Consider the following 14870-nt stretch of genomic DNA (forward strand, 5'->3'; position numbering starts at 1 on the left):
GGTAGGTATCCATGCCACAGAGAAGAACTGCACCTCTGCCCTCTCAAATTCTAGTAGGCCAGCCGCCCTGTATCTTTGACGTGGGCTAACACAATTTTGATGGCACTCTTTATCGATCGCGCAGCCACACACTTCATCCCTGTTTTCAATTCTATCGATATTTCACGTCCATGACTCCGTTTCACACACATTGCATATGTTACATTTTTCTGATTGAGATATCATCAACACATTGCCTCTGTTTCGCACAAACCATGTCTCTCACACCCACCCACATACGTACCTGCACCTAAAGAAGAAGTGCACGCAGGACGCACGTACTCACGTCCCGTTCCCGGCCACACCCGCGCGAGTACACGTGGAGCTTGTTTCTGTATGAAAAGGCAGCCCACGTGATAATTTGACGCGTGTAGCGGTTGTTTACTCGAAGGAGGGTCGGGTACCACGCCCAGAATATAAAACGATTGCCGTGGGGAAAATGAAAAAATGGGTTTGTCTCTCATGAGTCTCATCACACAATCTCACACAAGGCCGCCGTGGCCTCTCTCTCTCAGCGTTGGTCAGTGATCCGGCCGCATCCCGTCCGCCGGCGGAAAGGGAGGATGTGCATCGTCTCTCCATTCGACGGCGTTGAGGCAGCTCGTCCCGATCTGCGATACCCGCCGTTCTCTCTGACCAAGCTCCGGCGCGGTAGGGCCTTCGCCACTTGCTCACTGCCGCAGTATGGGCAGATCCCGGCCGCCGGTGCCCTCCTAGTAACACCCCGATGACCCTCAAGTACATCTTCCTCCAGCCTTGCTCCACTGCCCATCTTCCCACATTGCTGCATGTGGATCTTCTTTAGTTGTTTTCTTAAATTGTATCTCGGCCGGCGTACTTTCCATCTTGCAATCTCGTCCTCAAACCATTTTTGATAAACCACCATGTGCTATCTTTCCCTTTTTACATGGAACATGCTTCTTTTTTGTCGGTGTATGTGTCTTCAACTCGTGTTATTGGGCAGTAATTGTTTCCTTTCGACCTCCTTTTGCAAACAGGGCTATCCATTTTCACCTTGTTGCTATTGCGACCTTTTGGTGAACTGCACAAATCACTTTTCTGAAGAGTGTTTTGTGCAGTTCCGCCAAAATGTCACACGGGCAACGTTTTTACATTTCTGTGGCACTGCGGAAAGGGAGATTGGTTTTGCTATCCTCCTCATCCAACTCCATGCCTAATCTTCTCCGATAAGAAGTTAGTCCTAAAGAGAGATCGTAGAGGTGATCGGCTTCTATTTATGTGTGTTATGTTTCATCATCTAGTTCCACTATTATTGTAATCACACTGGCTGGATATCTTTGCAAACAGGGATGGTCCGCCCGATTTTAGTGGAGCTGCACAAAATGATCGGATTGTGGTGTCCTTCATACACCTCTTTTTTGGCTACAGAGCTGGGTGAAACTAGCTTCCAAGAAATGAACACTGTGCCAAGGAAATGGAGCCATGCCTACGAACAGCATCGATCAATTATATTTTTTTCTTTATTTGTACACCTTCTCACAACTTTGTCTTCAGTTGTGATTTGAATATTGGCGCTGATCTGCGAACCATTGAGATGCATTAGCTATGGTAGTTTCATTTGTATTTGATGGAATGTTGTAACGAGATAAAGTTGAAACCTTTTTTTCCCTGTGGGAACCAGAGTTGAAACCTTCATAGCATCACCGTACAATTTCATCAAAATTATGCGTACATATAAACAAATCCTGAAGGATTGATAGCAATGCCAGAAACAATTCAACTTCGTTTCGCCGACATGTTGGACATCCTTCATCCGGCTCCACCTGCCATGCTGCAATATTGAGTGCACAACACAACTTCAGGGAAAGATTCACCCCGGTTGTTGCACCGCAGTAGTAATGACTAGCGAGCAGTCAAATCACAGAGCCCCACCTTCGCCATAGTAAGTTGCTCGGATGAAGCAACCATCATTTCTCTGTTCCTTGAATCCGCTGGCACTCCCATATTCCCACAGTAAAGTTGCTCGGACGAATCAACCATCACTATATCCTCTCATGTGTGATGACCACAGGAGCTATCCATTCAGATTGCATGTTAAAAAAATAAAGGTCGATAACTAATGCGGCAAACTTTCAAAAAAAAACTAATGCGGCACTTCGGGCCAACGCGGCCAGATCGCATTTTGCACGAGAAATTACACACCATGTCTCATTGACATGTGGTCCCGTTCCACATATCAGTGAGACGACGGCGAGTAGTAGGAGTATTTCCGAACCGACGTGTAGGCCGGGGCGCCCCTTCGTGAAGCGTGGCAAACTGGCAACCGTCCACCGACGCTTCACCTTTCCCTCTCGATTTGGAACTGCTGTCGCACGCTCTTCCTCTCCCTCCTCCATTTTCCTTCAGCCCTTCATGCTTTCTTCTGCCATTGTTCGACCGTCTTCTCCATGGAGGGAACAGGACGGAAACGACCCCGTTATTCTTGCCCCGATCTGAAAGATGACGTGGTGGAGGAACTCATTGATCGGTGCGACGTCATCACCTCGGCTAGCATGGCAGGTTCGTTCAAGCCCATTCTTGACTCAACTAATAACATCATTACAAGGAACCCAAGAGTCAAGGAATGGTTTGATCTTCCCTATCTTCTTCGTCGTGACTGTGATGACCAGCGCCGTCACGACGGAGGCCTCGCCCTGTGCAAGTTGATGCCGCTTGATAATGATACATATGATGTTAAGATGCCACCGCTTGAGGGCAAGGCCTGGGCAGGCGCAAATGGAGATTGGGTTGTTTACATTGGGTCCAACTGCGAGTGGGAACTTGTGAATGTGTACACTCGTGACCGGGTTCCACTTCCAAAAATCTCAGCAGACTGCCCAGAGGTTGAGCACACCGGTATTGTACGCACGTTCAAATACAATCATGGTGACTGTCTTATACGGAAGATAGCAATTTCTTGAGTCCCCACCCGCTCTTGGAATTACAACAACTATGAAGTTGTTGCTATCTTCGACAAGCTTGTTACCGTCGTTGCTAGTTTGACTCAATGGACATTGCTCAAAAATCAGTTTCTGTACACGGATGAGTACTGTGATGCAATTGAATACGAGGGCCTTGTGTTTGCTGCCACCACTCGTGGCACTGTTTTTGCATGGAATCGTTATGATTTCGGTACATTTGTCTTGCACCGTAATTATAATTGTTTCATCCACATGCATGCGGGTTAGCAAGTTTCCCTTTACTAATTAACCTTCTTCTTGTGTTTCCAAGGTCCTGTGAAAATTCCACCACCTATACTTGAAAAATTTTATAACCAAGGGGGAGATGATGATGGTGATGATCACGAGCAGCGCCCATATACTCGTTGGCGCCTGGCAACTAATTCTGATGGATCACCTCTTCTCGTGTGTATACAGCCCACTGATGATGTTACTGCTATGGAAGCAGGTGTAGTCTCCCATGGTCGCACTCTCTGGACCTATTCCAACACCCGTTGCATGGTATTTGGGATGGATACTAGTGTGCTAGCGCCAACACCTTCTCCCTGGTACATAATTGATAGTCTTGGAGAAAACTCGCTCTTCCTTGGACAAAACTATCCGATGATGGTGAAAGGCGATCCAACTGCTATTGACACAATGTTACTAGCACCATTTATGAGTAGCAACTGTGTCTATACCTCGGACATTTGGGTGGCTCCCCACCCTGGTACTGATATAGTAGGCCGCTTCAGCCTGGATGATCAGTCATGCGTTGGTCTCGAGATCGACAATAGATGCCCCGTCCCAGAGAATCACTTGTGGTTCAAAGCAAGTGTTTCCAACGCTGAGGAATGTTTGAGTTGAAGTTCATTTCATTGCTTGTTATTTGTTGTGTGGTGAAAACTTTAGTATTTATAATGTATCCTTGTTGTCGATGTGGGTTGATGACCTGTTGTATGTAATAAAATGATATGCCTGTGATAAAATTACTAAATTTATGAATGGCTTTTGAGTTGCTTCTGTGAGTGAGTGGTGCGACGAGGCAAAAAAATATTTTCCGAATACATAATTGTACGTGCATTGCAATAGGTTATCGGATAAGGCCAATCATCAACAATAGTCGTACACTATTTGTACTAGCTTCATATGCTTCGCGCGTCGTGCGGGTGTTTTTACTGTAGCCATACGTAACCAGCACCTCGAATTCTCGATACTAGTAGTACTATATACTAGTAAGTAGTAGGAGTAGTAGGGTGGCACGGGCCAGAACAAGCATTCACATCCAGGAGTACGGCACACGCCACCAGCATGACTTCCATCTGACACCAAATTTCTTGGAGTCCGTGCTAGAGCAATCTCTTCAACCTCATCGTTTCTCTAACTCAACCATCGCGCGGTGGGCGAGGTGGGGGTTTGCCGATAGTTGGTTTCCTCAACTGCGGTCCCACTTGTAAGGCAAACTCCAACGCTCTATCAATATATGGATGTACTCTTCTTCCCAATACAAAAATTTGCATCCATTCTACTCCCTCCGTTGCACAATACATGGCTTCTACACATGTATCTAGACATGTTTGTCAAAAAATATATGTATCTAGACATGTTTTAGTATATAGGCACATCCATTTTTGGACAAATGGAAGTCAAGTATTTTGGAACGGGGGGAGTACACAATAAATTTTTTAAGTTAGCACAACTAGTCTAATCCGAGAGCACAACCGAAGATTTGGTCGGGTTCTTCCTCCTTTTGCCGACACGTGGGACATCCAGCATCCAGGTCATGTCATGAAAGAAAATAGAGTGATAGTTGATAAGTTGAAGCCACGAGATGTGCATCTTGGGTTAAACTGTAAATAGAATCTTACTACTCTTGAGTAACTCCAAAAGCAGCCACCGAAGATCTTTCTTGGATTTGTTTTTCATCACCAGCACGTCGAGGTGAAAGATGTGCAGGTTCAGTGGGTCCTCTTGCGTTTTCACTGACATGTGGGGCCACATGTGAGCAAACAGATGATGGGCTCCGCGCGTCCGCTGGCTGGCTGAGAAGAGAGATAGAGGAGTGCTGAGCACGGAGTGCATGAAATTTGTTCTACATAACTAGCACCTTGATATTCGCGTGTGGTTGTTTCTAGAATAAAAAAAGGAGATACCTCTACTTATGTTACTCCCACTACGCCTAGCCTAAGGTTAGTAGGTGACCTTGCGCTTGGCTCTTCGCCTCTTCCGGAAGTCGATGGTTCTACAGTAGTGCTTCTGGCAATCTGACACCAAATGAACTGGTGCATGTCCACCGCTTGTAAGCAAAAGTTTCTCCTCGTGTTGCGAGCCACCGCGCACGCGTTGGCGAGGGAGAAGGCGTAATCAAGCTTCTCGTTGTTCTGCGAGTTGACGGGACACATCAAAGTTATTTACTAGTAGTATGTACTCTCTCCAAAAAAGGGCTGACCATGTCATTGCTACCATGCCGTGCTCCGTCGTTGAGTACATGCACTATTCACGTGCCATTCACGTGCCACCGAGGAGAAAAAATATTGCGTAGGTGCCATCGAAGTGCATGACTCACTTACGGAAAAGGGTTTCCCCCTGCTTTCCCCCCCGCATGACTCACTTACGCACTGCTTATCTGATTATCTCCATTTTCTTGCATGACACATGCACCTTGATGCTAGATGTCTCACGTGTTGGGAAAAGGATGAACAAAGCTCACGTAAAAGAAAAGAGTTGAAGAGCATAGATTCCCGACGACCGAGGAGGAGCAAGGAACCTCGCGGTGGAGCGTCTGCAAGGAACCTTAAGTGTTTCCCCCTGTTTTTTGCCGCCTGCCCACCTATAAACAACTAAAAGAACATGAACTTTTCGCTAACCACTAGAAACGGTACATCAGGATGCTAAGTTGAAGATGTTTTATACTCCCTCCATTCCCAAATATAAGTCTTTTTAGATATTTCAATAAGGGACTACATATGAAACAAAATGAGTAAATCTACACTCTAAAATATGTACATAAGCGAACACACTTACTCCATCCGATCCAACTCATGCACATACGCGCACAGCATGGAGCACACAACGCACGTACACAAGACATGCATGCACACACGCTCGGCCGCAGAATGCACGTGAATAACACATGCATGCGCACACACTCGGCTGCATGGAGGCGTGCGCCATCCGCGGCGACATCTGGTTCGTCATGCTACGGCGAAGCTCGCATGCAACAGCGCATACACATCTCATGCAGCACCTCTTTTCCGTCGTTGCTCAACTACTAGTCGGAGACGAAGACGACCGCAGCCTCGGCCTTAGAGCTAGCACCGATGGAAAAACACGCATGCTGCACACACACGAGCACATACGGAGTGCCCACGACGTGGTGGTGGTGCGTCCCCAGTCGCCTCTACTCCTTCTGTGCACATTGTCTATCAAGGCGGCTTCATGCTAATGATGATGTGGGTGAGATCTTCTAGGACTCAGATGATGACAAGGAAAATTATGAGACACAAGGTGACGTACACCGTCAAGGTCCATGGTCAAGGGGGTGCTAGCAAGTGCTTAGATGTGCTTAGAGCAAGTACAATAGAGCTGAGTCAGCGGGCTATAAAGAATAAACAGTAGTATATTTCTGCTTAGTTGGAGGAAAGAGAAGAGGAGAGAGAAGGTAAGCGGGCTCTTCGTGAAGAGCCAGCTCTAGCACGTGCTCCTAGGCACTTTGTAGTACATGTTGACTATAAGATGGGTTGTAGGCTTATAGCCAACAGCTGGCTATACTATTAATGCTCTTTAGATGAGGTGCTAAGTGCATTAAATGGCTTAGTAACTCAAGTGTTCAATGCATAGGTGCTTAGTTTATTGGTGCCACATCATATTTTATGCCTACGTGGCAGGCTTAGCAGCTATACATGGTGGAGCACTAGGAGAGGCCAAGGCTGGTCATAGTGGGGAGTAACTTGTACTGTAACATATTATTATGTTACTCTAAACATCTCTATAAACCGGAAAGGAGGGAGTACTAACATACACTAGTGTCATATGCAGAGTATGGGAGCACATGATATTTCCCCGTCCGGACCGATCCCAAGTTGGCTTCTCACCTTCTTGGCACAAAAAAACCCCTCCCCCTCCCGCGCGCGCTTCCCGCCCGGCGCGAGCTGAGCCCGCCGCTCCACATTGATGGCAAGTCAGGGCAATGCGACCTCTCACTGCTTCCGCCGTTGAAGCGGCGCGCCGACCGAGGGCACCGCCCACTGCACGCCCGGCATTTCAGACTACACAGTGGATAGTAACTTTTAGAGCAAGTACTACTATAATTAGATGATATAAGCAGGCTATAAGGATTTAAATATAGTATTTGTGCTTAGTTGAAGGAGAGAGAAGAGGAGAGAGAAGAGAAGCGGATTGTAAACGTGTAGCCGGTTGTACTCCAACATACTCTACTTTGTGAGACAAAAGGTGGGGCCATTATTAATGATATTGTATTTATACTAAAGGGACTAACAGACGCCTTAATTACTCCGTTTTTTTGAGACAAACCTTAGTGGGGCTATTATTGACTTTTTTTGAGCTATTATTGACTTGGACGTGCGGTTTGGGGGCCAAAGGCCTACTATTATACTCCGACCTGACATGCTCTACCCTAGCCGCCGCTGTATCATATGGTTTCACACCGTTCCAGATCTTAGCGCCGCCACGCAATTCTTCTCCAACTCTCCTTCCGGCGTGCACCACGAGAAGGGACAGCAGTCCTCCGAACCCCGCCTTTCGTGATCCTGTACGGGAGAGGGGCGATCAGGTTTTTGGGGAGCACACTCCTGTGACTGCTGCCAGCGACGACTTCCTCAATGATAGCCTTCTTCCCCGACCTTGGTAACCTCTTCATCAACGACATGAGTGACAACATCAACCACATCGGTTCTGCTCCCGCTGTACAGTATGTGATTCTGTCCTCCTGGTTTAGTCCGCATCAATACTTTGATGTTTGCAATTGTCGTCATGATCTATTTACTGCTCATTCGGATTAAATCTCATACTAAATTGCTCATATATTCAACAATCCAATCCAAAAACCTAATCATAGGCAATTTACTCCGAGTTGTTTTGCTGTGCTTTTGAAGCCGCCTACTTTTAAGGGGGTGCAATATAAAAGGTGGCGCACAAGAGCAGTATATTGGTTTCAGATCATGTGCAGCTATGACACCACTAAGGGTAAGCCTGAGGGCGATCTTAATCCTACATAGCAAGAAGCTTTTCAGAACATGGATACCCTCTTCAAAGCCGCCCTCCTGAGTGTTCTTTACGATTCCATTGTGGATTCGTATATGTTGTTTGACAGCGGCAAAGACATGTGGGCTGCGCTCAAGGCCACGTTTTGGGCCCTCGGGCGCTGGCAAAGAGTTGTATGTCATGGAGCAATTCTGTGACTACAAGATGACTGATGAGCGCTCTATTGTTCAGCAGACTCATGAGATACAATCACTCTCTAAGGAACTTGAGTACTTTAAGTGTGTGTTACCGGACAAATTTGTTGCTGGGACCATCATTGCCAAGCTTCCACCTACGTGGAACGATTTTGCTACTTCTGTGAAAAACAAGAGACATGAGTTTTCTGTTTTGGATCTCATTAGCACTCTTGATTTTGAGGAGAAGGCAAGAGCAAAAGACACACGTGCTCGGGTCGCCGAGGGAGCTTCTAGTGCCCACATGGTACACGAGAAGAACTTCCAGCCCAACCAGCCCCAAAACAACAAGAACAAATCTCAGGGGAAAGGCAATTTTGATGCAAAGAACAAGCCATCACATTCTACCAACTTCAAGAAGAATTCTCATAACGGGAAGGGATACAAACCTCAATTTTGGTAGCACCGCACAAAATTTATATGGCTGCATCTACCTGTTGTCAGCTAACCTCATGGTGCTCCAGGTATTCCTATATTCATAACTAGGTACAATGACCACCGCAAGATGAAATTAGCTTATTCATATGTTGACTTGCTGAATGCAGTGCAGAACGATCCTGTCATGTCTGGAGGAGCAAACAATCAGTGCAGCTGAAGGTGGAAATCAACCAAGGACTTATGAAATTATATGTAATCTTCCTCAGGCAGGTCAGTATCCCCTTCGTCTAGATGATCGTGTTTGGTCATGCCGAGCTATTGATATGTGCTACTGTTTTCCTATCTTTTCAGATTCAGGACAATGAATAGGATATCAGGGGAACTGCACAATATGGACCCATGTTTAGTCATCTCTATTGCCTCATGTGTTTGCTGCAAATGTGTCAGCATCAATTGCAAGATGAGGCAGCTAGATAGCTGTGGAGTTGCCAACATGCTCAAAGTGCTCGCAACATTGAGAAGAAACAAGCATGCCCAGGAAATTAATGCGTGCGCGGGGAGGCCCTTTGCTCAGAGAATTATCGACCGATTTTCTTTATTTCCACACCTTCTCACAGTTTTGTATATTGGTTATAGTATGGTGAATCATTGAGATGCATAGACATGCTGAACTTTTGTTCTTTTGAATGTTAGTTTAATGTGAGTGTCTGCATCCAGTACCACATCCTCTAATTTGGTGGATGCACACAGAGAAAATAAATCTCCTTAATTTACTCCATAACCACCCTATTAAATAGGCCTAGTAACAAACCAGGCGCATGTAGTGGCCGGCGGGCACATGCATCCTGCATGCATGGCCAGTCATGCAGCAACACAAAAGAAGAGAGCAGTTCTTGGGAAAAAGCGAGTAGTTAGTGCAGCGTGCCTTATAAACACGAACAGCTCGCTCTCCCGCTTCCATCTCCCCATCCAATTCCCCCGCTCCCCAATCTTCCTCACTCGTCCAGAAAACCCCGCTCACCTTCTTCCTCACTCGTAGAGAAAACGCCTGCTCCTCTTCTTCCACTCCTACAGAAATCCCCAGCCCTCCTTCTTCCCCACTCGCACTGACACTAGGCTCGTCTCTGGCTACTCTGCTCAAACCCGTGAGCTCGGCGCGACGCCCACAAGGAAAATGGAGTCGGCTGGCCCCAGCGCCAAGAAGATGAGGCTCCCGCCAGCGGCAACACCGGTTGTAGATCCCGCACCCGGTAGCGCGGGGAGAAGCGGCAAGCCCCCCACCCGGATCTGAGGAACCGGTAGAATCTCCGGTGGACCGCATCAGCGATCTCCCGGACGTCATCCTTGAGGAGATCATCTCGCTTCTCCCCACCAAGGATTGCTGCCGCACACAAGTCCTCTCAACTCGGTGGCGCCCTCTATGGCGCACCGCGCCCCTCAATATCGACTGTCATCAGATATCTGTCCTTCCCAAATTTGATATCATTAGAGCCATCATCTCTTCTCACCAGCAGGGCCCTGTTCAATGCCTCTGCATCCCGACAAGCTACCTGCTGTCCATACTCGGCAAGGTGGACGCTTGGCTGACATCCCCTGAATTCAGAAAACTGCAGCAGTTTGAGTTCTACCATTACCACGAAAGTTTCATACCACGAACATACCAAGAATTCGTGCCCACACCACCGTTGTCCATCTCGCGAATTTCCTCCTCTCTCCACACCGCCACCTTTGCCCGGTGCCATCTACCAGACGATCTGGTACAAATGCTTCGACTCCCACTGCTAAGAAAACTTTCGCTTGTGGTGGTTTATCTGTCGGAGGCCTCACTGCACAACATCATCCACTCCAGCTGCCCTGCCCTGGAGCGCTTGCTGATTGTTTTGGGAATAGAAATCGGTATCGGTTGTCTCCAAATAAAGTTGCCTCACCTTAAAAGCATTGGAATTTGTTTTAAAGGACAATAGCTCATCATCGAAGATGCCCCTTCACTTGAAAGGTTGCTCCTTCATAGTTGTTATACACCTTCAGAAATAATTGTCGTCTCTGCGCCCAAACTGGAGACCTTGGGTGTAATTCGTGACCCGTTTAATAATCACAAGGAGTTGGTGTTTGGCTCCTCACTTTTTCAGGTACCGTATATTTCCATCTACACATTTGTCATCATATGCTGCATTTTTCATTTGTGCGCATAAGTTTTATATCATCTTGGAGTACACTTTGGGTACTAATATTATGTTATATGCTCAATGAAGAGTTCGTCACTTGATAGCCTATCAGTGCTGCTGGATTCTGTCAAGATCATATATATCAGAATGTATAGTTTTGATCTGGACATAATTATTGGCTTGCTGCGGTGCTTTCGATCTCTGGAGAATTTATACATAGAGGTGATGATTTCATGCACATTGAAAGCCCGTATATATTGTACTAGAATTAACTGTTCAGCTGTCGTTCTTTTGACATACTCTTTTTTCAGACCTTAACTGTTTTCAATCTTCATGTCTACTTAGGGAGAACCACATGGACAAAAACATATAACCAATCGTTGGCGTAATAAGCACAAGGATTTTCTCAATTCTCATGACATTCGTTTGAGGACAATAACGATGGGACGATATGCATCCAACCAGGCAAACAGAAGCTTTGTCACATTCTTCCTGTTGAACGCGAGGTTACTATTGTCCGTGAGGCTTAATTTTTATAGCAAGAGATTTCTCACAGACGAACATGTTGAACAGCCAAAAAAGAAGTTTCAGGTGGACAAATGGGCTTCTAAACGTGCTCGGCTTATATTTACAATAAGTTGTAGACATCCTGAAATAAAGTTTTTTTGCACAGGATGTTGATTTTATGGATCATACTGATCCATTTGTTTGTGACTGCAAAAAAGAGTGGTTGGGTTAGATGTTACTGTCATATTCAATCTGGGTTTTGTCTCAAAATTTGATGAACAATTAATCCTTGGGCTTTTTGTACCATTTGTATGCTTGACTTGCATGTTGTTGCCCTCGTACTCCCCTCGACCTGCCACTACACTGCTGCATCTTTCATGGCTGCTGTTCGTTCCCGTCCGAGGCCTTGCCGTTGTTCTCCGCCTTAGTTAGCTCACTGTGCTCGCCACTGTCTGGTGTTGTCAACATGGTCAACAACCAAGAGGAATCAGGAGATGACTGTACGTGGAGAGGCTGACAGTAGGGACCCACCAGGGTCATTGCATTTCGCAAGCAGGTGCCTCATTATTACAAGCCAAAACAATACTTCCTCCTAATTGTTTTACAACTAGGTTCCACGCCATTGTCAATGTAGTCAATAAACGAGAAAATTACACAATGAGCGGATAACACCAGGGACCCAGTAGCTCACCCAGTTGTTTTTCAGTTTCAGAGCCGGAGCTCAACTGCGCGCTGTGCGGGGGCTGTGGCCCGTCTAGCCCACGCTTACGCTTTTATTAAGCACATGACGAGCCCAGTTGATATTTTTTTCTTTCTGAAATTGGCTAGCCCAGTTCTTTTTTTTGGAGAATACCAAAACCGAGGCCTGCTTGCTTTTCTCAGCCCTATTGGGATGCAAATCTTTCAAGATGAGGAGGGATAAGAAATGGGCTTCCGCAGAAAACGAGCTATAAGTTGTAAGAAATGGGCTGTAAATTTTTAAACCAAAGCCAACCGGCAATTGCATTAAAATATCATTTTTTCAGGATTTCTCTACTCTCTACTCTTATAAAAACCAAAACCAACTGGCAATTACATTAAAATATCATCTTTTCACCCACAAGATAAACTACTCATACAAATGCATATTCATGTTCCGTGCAACGAACGGGCATCTTGCTAGTTAAGATTCTAAATTTCATTCATTTTTGTGTGATTTGATGGGTGTGTGATAATTACTTTTACTTGTTGTTATGTTATTATATTGTATGATGGTATGCTTGCTATGCTTTGTTTGTTTTGATAGAGTACCCAAAGTGTGAGGCCTATTACTACGAGGCTTTAGCGTTCAAGGATCGTCAGCAAGGCAAGTCTTTGATCATGCATTTTATTACCTATGGTTTATTGCATTAGTAGTATTCCTCCCCACCATGCATGCAAGTAGGATTAATTGAATCAAGTTCTTGAGTAGTATCATGTGGCAGGTTGACCCAAATCCCTATGTTACCACTGCCCGGGACGTAGTAGTTATTATGCTATGCTTCATAGACGAGGTTGGTTGAGTGATTCATATGGGAGATGTGAGAGTTAAGATGATGACAACCTCATGATTTCATGATGCTCAAGACAGACTTCAAATTCACTACTGGGTGGAGGACGTATGGACGGGTACCCTAGAGCACCCAGTGGTTGACCCAGGGATGCATGGAGAAGCGCCATGACATCCTGCGGAAAGCTTGACCCAGCCACGAAGAAAAGGATGGATACACCTTGACCGGAAGCTTACCTGTGCAGCCGCAAGCCATTATGGGCTCTGGATTGGTCAACCCTAGGAGTGAATCTGGATGGACAGTGCCAGCAGACGTAGAAGAACAGTAGGAAATGGATGGGCACCAGTAGTGGCCCACATGATCTCTACGGGGAGACCATGTTTCATTTGTCCCGTCTTCAAACACCGGACTCTGCATAACTGAGCCAATGGTTCTTGCGGGTAAAGTGAACAAGACTCTGCAGAGTGGAAATCTAATCGATTACCCATGTCCCCGGTTATGGACAACCGAGCCTCTGGAATTGGAGTTATTCAGAAATCTCAAGACCAAAATTAATTAATTAATTGATGGGTTATTAAAGATTTTTGGTATGAGACACTGGTTGGCGAAACCATCTCAATAACAACCAATATTTTGTAGTAATTGCAAGCAAGTCCTTTCGTTGTAGGAAAAAATGGCTTTTTTGCAAAAACTTGAACTTAGAGCCCCACATCCAAATTGCATATAGTGTTAGTATTTTATTATTGTTCCCTCTCTATGACTTGCCAGCATATTCCATAATGCTGACCTACACGGTTGTAACATCTTATGTTGCAGAGGAGTTTTCCGACCAGGAGTGAGGCTACGATCTGTGCTCGGTGATTGCCCTATGGAGTAAGATTGACTGACTTATCGTCTACGCTTCCGTATTTAGTTTTTTCTCATGAGTTGGCCTTCGGCCAAATTTATTATGATGTAATAAAGACTCTATACGAGAATTGTGTAATAAATCAGGTGTGATTGAACTTTGAAATTTTCATGAATGTACTGTGTGTGCCAGCATGATCTTGGGATGGTACAGATACACAGAGACTTGATCATTTTTGGGTCGGGTCGTTACAAGGCATGTATTCCATATATAGTCATATGTTATGCAATAAGAACTTGCATGTCATCTTTTGTCCTACCCTCCCATAGCAGGGGTTCCATAAGGAAACTAAGGGTTATTAAGGCCTCCTTTTAATAGAGAACCGGAACAAGCATTAACAAATAGTGCATACATGAACTCGTCAAACTACGGTAATGACCGGAAAGAATTCTAGTTATTGTCACCTTGGGGTATGCGGATCATAACACGTAATAGGTGCATATAACTTGCAAGATCGGATCAAGAACACAAATATATTCATGAAAATATAAAGGGTTCAGATCTGAAATCTTGGCACTCGCGCCCTAGGGACAAGCATTAAGCATAGCAAAGTCATAGGAACAATAATCTCATAACATAGTGGGTACTAGGGATCCGGCCCTAACAAAACTAACTCGATTACATGATAAATCTCATTCAACCCATCACCATCCAGCAAGCCTACGAAGGAATTACTCACTCCTGGCGGTGAGCAGCATGAAATTGGTGATGGAGGAAGGTTGATCATGAAGATGATACATCTCCACCGTATATACTTTTCCTAACGCTTTTCCTCTTGTTTTGGACTCTAATTTCCATGATTTGAATGAAACTAACCCGGACTGACGCTATTTTCAGCATAACTACCATGGTGTTGTTTTTGTGCAGAAATAAAAGTTCTCGGATTTGAATGAAACTTTTTGGAGATTTATTTTAGAATAAAGAAAAATACTGGAGCCAAGAACCGCCGG

The sequence above is a fragment of the Triticum aestivum genome, chromosome 4B (genome assembly GCF_018294505.1).
Source record: "Triticum aestivum cultivar Chinese Spring chromosome 4B, IWGSC CS RefSeq v2.1, whole genome shotgun sequence".
Lineage (NCBI taxonomy): Eukaryota > Viridiplantae > Streptophyta > Magnoliopsida > Poales > Poaceae > Triticum > Triticum aestivum.